This window comes from Macrotis lagotis, chromosome 7, assembly GCF_037893015.1.
Source record: "Macrotis lagotis isolate mMagLag1 chromosome 7, bilby.v1.9.chrom.fasta, whole genome shotgun sequence".
In the NCBI taxonomy this organism is placed as follows: Eukaryota; Metazoa; Chordata; class Mammalia; order Peramelemorphia; family Peramelidae; genus Macrotis; species Macrotis lagotis.
Window position 1 is genome coordinate 206,775,843 of NC_133664.1, and position 6,003 is coordinate 206,781,845.

Genomic DNA, 6,003 nt, shown 5'->3' on the forward strand with positions numbered 1-6,003 from the left:
ACATATTAATATTTTGAATGTCAAATCCTTATTTGAGAAATTTAATGTAGATTTTTTTCCCTATTTGACCACTTTCCTAAGACTTACTGCTCTTCTTTTTTAGAATGATTTTTAATATTCAAGTCACAAATCCATTTTGTATTTATCATGGAATACAGTGTAAGTGTTGGTCCATGCCTAATTTGTAAGACTAGTTTCCAGTTCTTCCAGAAATTCTTTTTTTATTTAATGCTTATTTATTCTTATTTTGCACAAATGTTTTTCTATACATTAATAAGATATTCTTGTTTACGAGTGAACAAAATACCCCCTCCCCAAAAAATATAGACTCACTTGAGCGATAAAGGGGAGAGAAGAAATTAAAATTAAAATTAAAAAAATAATAGTAAAAATTGTAGGTATGACCAAGTGGCACAGTGGACAGAGCACCAGCCCTGGAACCAGGAGCACCTGAGCCCATATCTAGCCCCGTACACACAACAATCACCCAGCTGCGTGACATGCAAGCCACCCAAACCCCACTGCCCTGCAAAAAAACAAAAAATGAAAAAAAAGACCCAAAATAAAATAAAAGAGTAATAATAGTAGGGGCGGCTGGGTGGCAGACAGAGAACCAGCCCTTGAGCCAGGAGAACCTGGGTCCAAATCCAGCCTCAGACACCCAACTGTCACCCTGCTATGTGGCCCCAGGCAGGCCACCCAGCCCCATTTTCCCTGCACCCCACCACGATAATAATAATAATAATAAAAAATGTGCTTCAGTCTGTGTTCCAACACCACCAGCTCTGTCGCAGGTGGATCACATTCTTTATAAGTCCATCACAAAAGTTGCTTCCATATTTTTCCACCATTGCCATTGCTGATTACAACTCCCTCCTTTCATATTTCTCCACTACCATGTACTATATTTTCTCTCTCCTTTCATTGACTCTGCTGTAGGTTATCTGAGTGGCACAGCAGACAGATCCCTAGCCCTGGGGCCACGAGGCCCCAAGCCTCCCAACCACCCCTTAGGCCCAGCATCCAACTGGTCCTATGGTCCTGGACAGGCCATCCAATCCCAGCCCCTTGCAAGAAGTAAAAAAGAAAATGTGTTATATCTGACCACTCTCCCCCTCATGGTCCAAGCTCTCCTACTTCATTCACTTCCCCACCCCTTCCCCCTGTCCCCCCTCTCCTTACTCCAGATGCCTATACCCCATTGAGCATATATGCTGTTTCCTCTCCTAGCTACCTCTGATGAGAGCGAAGATTCCCTCATTCTCCCTTGCCTTCCCCACTTCCATATCATTGCAATAGCTCATTGTAATAAAGAAAAATCTTATCATATGAAATATCTTGGCCTATTCCCCTTCTTTTTCTTTCTCCCATTACATTTCCCTTTTTTCTATTGACTCCATTTTTACACCATATTTTATCTTCAAATTCAGCTTTCTCCTGTGCTTCATCTATAAAAGCTCCTTGTACCTGCTCTGTTAATTGAGAAGGTTCATATGAGTATTATCAGTGTCATTTTTCTATGCAGGAATACATGCAGTTCATCAAGTCCCTCATATTTTCCCCTTCTCCTCCAATCTCCATGCTTCACCTGAGTCCTATATTTGAAGATCAAACCCTCTGTTCAGCTCTGGCCATTCCAGCAGGAACATTTGAAATTCCCCTGGTTCATTGAAAGTCCATCTTTTTCCCTGGAAGAGGACATTCAGCCTTGCTGAATAGTTCATTCTTGGCGGCATTCTAAGCTTTTTTGCCTTCCAGTATATTATATTCCAAGCCCTATGAGCTTCCAATGTAGTTGCTGCTAAGTCCTGTGTGATCCTGACTGCAGCTCCATATTTGAATTGTGTCCTTCTGGCTGCTTGTAATATTTTCTCTTTGACTTGGGAGTTCTGGAACTTGGCCATAATATTACTATATTCCTTCTCCTCAATAACTTTTTGAACTGTTTTATCCATTTGACCTAAGCTGGTTTTTAGCATGCTATTTTCTTCAGCATTTTTTTGGATTTCCTTGACTAAGCTGCTGACTTCATTTTCATATTTTTCCTGCATCTCTCATTTTTTTCCCCAGTTTTTCTTCTAACTCCTTCATTTGTTTTTCAAAGTCTTTTTTGAGCTCTGTCATAGCCTGAGCCCAATTTCTGTTTGTCTTGGAGTCTTTAGATGCAGGAGCTTGTGCTTCCTCATCTTCAGACTGAGTGTTTTGATCCTTCTTGGGTTCACAGGCAATTTATTTCTCAATGGTCTTCCTCTAGTTTCTCTGCTTGCTCATTTTCCCAACCTAAGCCTGTTTTGGGGGTGCTTTCTAAGCTTTAGGGGCACTCCCACAAGGGTCTGTGTGTGAGGCTCGGTCCTCCCTCCTGGTCTGTGAATAACCATAAGCGCCCCGCTTTGCCACGGGGCTGAGGTGGGGGAGCTATGAGAGGCCTAGACTGCAATCAGGATCTGAAGTGGTCAGAGCCCCAGAGTCCTGTTCCGGGGCAGAGGACAGAGCTCGGCAGTCTCTCTCTTCACTCCCCTTCCCTAGGTTGGATGGGCTCATGCCCTGGGGCCTCCTGCTTACCAGCTCCGCCTGCTTCTGTTTCCCGGATCTGGACTACTTTGGCCACACTGCTTGCTGTGTGCCCTGAGGGCTGGGGTTCCCCCAAGTTGTGCCCAGTGCTCCCAGGGCATAGGTCAGGAAACCCCTGCTGCTGTGAGCCAGGCTCCCAGCACCCTGGGGCTGCCTCCGGGAGGCTGAAGTTCTTTCACCCCTCTGACCCCAGGGAGCAGAGCCTTTCTGCTCTTTTCCAGGTTACCTTGGGTTGAAGAACTGCCTCACTGGGTCCTTCTGTGAGTTCTGTCTCTCGAAAAATTTAGAGTCCTTAGTTTGTAAGTTTTATGAGAGTGCCTAAGAGAGATGATCTTCTCTTGTCGCCCTCTTGGCTCCGCCCCTCCTGGTAAATCTCTTCCAGCAATTCTTAACCCAATAGGGACATCACGTAGTGGGTTACTGAGTTGAATTATTTGACTCTCCCTTGTATATTATTGTACTGTTCTATTTCTTTGCAATAATAACCTATCTTCCTCACTCAGTTCTACCCTCATCACATAGTCTACAACAATCAGTCAACTTGCATTTAATAAGTCCTTTCTATGAAGCAGGCACAGAGGTCATAAAAAAAGAAAAAAGATAAAAGTCTCTTCCCTCATGGAGCTCATGTTGTAATGAGGAAGACATGTAAATAACTACGTACAGAAAAGATTTCACTGAAGTTGGAGAATATCTGAAAATGGAACCTAAGGGGATCAGAAAGATCTCCTGCAGATGTTGAGTTTGACCTGAGTCTTAAATGAAAGAAGGGAAAGGAAAGAGGGTAGAGGTACTTAGCTCCAATGCGTGTACAAATGTGAATTCCCTTAATAATACTAACATTTATAATTTCAGATGTATAAATGTTCTACTTAAAACATTCTAAAAATTCTTCTAAAACTTATTCCAGCAAAGTAATGAGATATATATAATCCCCCCAAAAAAGATATAAGCCCACATAAATTATCAGGGTTTTTTTTTTTTTGTATAATACAAAATCTAGCAGGGAGAGAAAAAATTCATTGAAAATAACTATGAAATTTATACTTTGGGAGTCTAGTACCAAGACATACACAAAAATTATTGGAATACACACACACACACACACACACACACACACACACACACACACACACACAAACAATTTAAGAGGAGCTGAACTGAGATCAGCGCTTCATTGGAATGAGCTATTTTAAAAAGCACAGAAAACTGGGAGGTTTGGAGACACAAATAAACAGGGCAGTTTGATTCTAATCAACTCATTTCATTATATGGTTTAGGCTTTTTTTTGTTAAAGGCAATCTGTAGTCAAGATTCTCCATTTTTTTTTTTTTGTTTTCTTCGAATATCTAAACATTCTTATTAACTAGTGTTTGGTAAGTAAAAAAATAAAATAAAAAAATAAAGGAAAATAATCAGCTAATTGTTCCAAGGTCTACTTTCTTCTCCCCTGGAGTGAGTGCCGGTTCTCCTCAAGGTAAGGAGATAGCAGAGGGATAGGGTAAAAGGCTCCCTCACCTTAAGAACTGTCCTTCCCTCCCTTCTATAAGCTTAGTCACAAGGTTATTGACATCATTCTTCCTTCTCTAACCTTACTGACCAAAACCACGTGTTCTGGGCCAGGCCTGACTTAAGACTGACAGTTCAGGTTCAGAAAGAAGTCTCTCATTTCACAACCTATGATAACAAAACGAAGTTTGTGGTAGTGTTGAATTCAATTCTTCATGACCCCATCTGGGGTTTTCTTGGCAAAGATCCTGGAGTGGTTTAAAGTGGAACTAAAGCAAAGAATGACTGACTTGCCCAGAGTCAGTTAGTAGGTGACTGAGGCTGAATTTGAACTCAATTCTATCCCAATTCCCAGACCCAGTCCTTTATTCGAGTCAAGTGGCTGCTTCAGTTAATAATCCTCAGTATTATTGCTTCAGTAGTAATGATCTGAATAGGATATTCAGTAAGAACACAGCATGGATTCAAGTGAGTGTAGTTTCCCTGCCGCTTCACTTGCCACAGTTGAATGGTTCAAGCCTAAATCCCCAGACCCATTAAGAATCAAGGGCAGCTTCAATACCATTTAAAGAAATATTAGTGATGGAATCTGAATACATATCAAAGTATACCTTTTCTTTTTCTTTTTTAAAAATGAGTTTTACATGACTAACATGGAAATACATTTTGCATGACTGCACATGTATAACCTATTTAAATTGCTATAGTTTCTCAATGGAGGGAAGGTAGGGGTGGTGGGGAAGGGAGGGAAAGAATTTGGAACTCAAAAAATTTTTAAACAAATGTTAAAAACTTTTTACATGTAATTAGGGAAAAAAATATTTTTTATTTAGACCAGACTTTACTTAAGATTATTTTATTTTTACATTCATTTAGTCCCTGGGATTATTCTGACAGGTAGAGTTCTAAGTGTTTTATGTTTATTATTATTTTTTAAAATATTTAATGTTTTCCAATTATATAACAATAGTAGTTTCTACCTATCAATTTTTTAAGGTTTTGAATTTTACAATTTTCCCCTCCCCCTCTCTTCCCTCCCCCCACTCCCCCAACAGAAGGCAATCTGATAATCTTTACATGAAAAAATAATAAATTTTTAAAAATAACTAGATTAGGTAGTGATAAATATTGTTTTCATAACAGGGAGATGCTATGAGAGGAGAAACCAAAAGTAAATTGGATCAGTTTTGGACCTAAGGTTTTCATCTTTAGAGAATATAATGTTTGCTCTCTGGCTTTCTCAAGAACACAAGACAGTGGCAGGCTGATTCATTCGGGGGCTTTCTGGCACTGTCAACTGAAACTATGACTAGTCTGTCTATATTTAATTTAGTGTTATAATCAAATTAGCCCTGAGATACAAACACCAACTATCAAGAACAATTTTTGAAAAACAATTATCCACTATATAGATCAGAGATGTCCAACCTTTTTTCCTGCCAAGGGTCATTTGGATATTTCTAACATCATTCACCTATTATATTTTGTCAAAAATTTAATTAATTCCCTAAAATGCCCCAAGATTTACTGAATTTCAAGTCTTGCCTGATGCTGGGGCAGCACTAAATCAGGTGACATATAGAATATCTGCATCTATTGGCTCATCCACAGCCTGATTAAGGAGAAATAATGCATTAGGTTATTGTCAGAAATATTATAGATGGACAATATGAAAACTGTCAAAGGATTTTGTGCTTTAAATAGTCACTACAACTAGAGCATAGACCTTAAGCATCCCAGACACCATTCTCTACATAGTTAATAAAATCTATCTAAGCAAATAATGCAATTTGAGAAATGATGATGATGATGATGATGATGATAAAATTGCTCACTTAGCATTATGGTCTAGAAGAGGGATATCCAACCTTTTAGCTCTTCTGGGCCATCTCACCCAACAAAACAAGAGCCACATACAGAAAA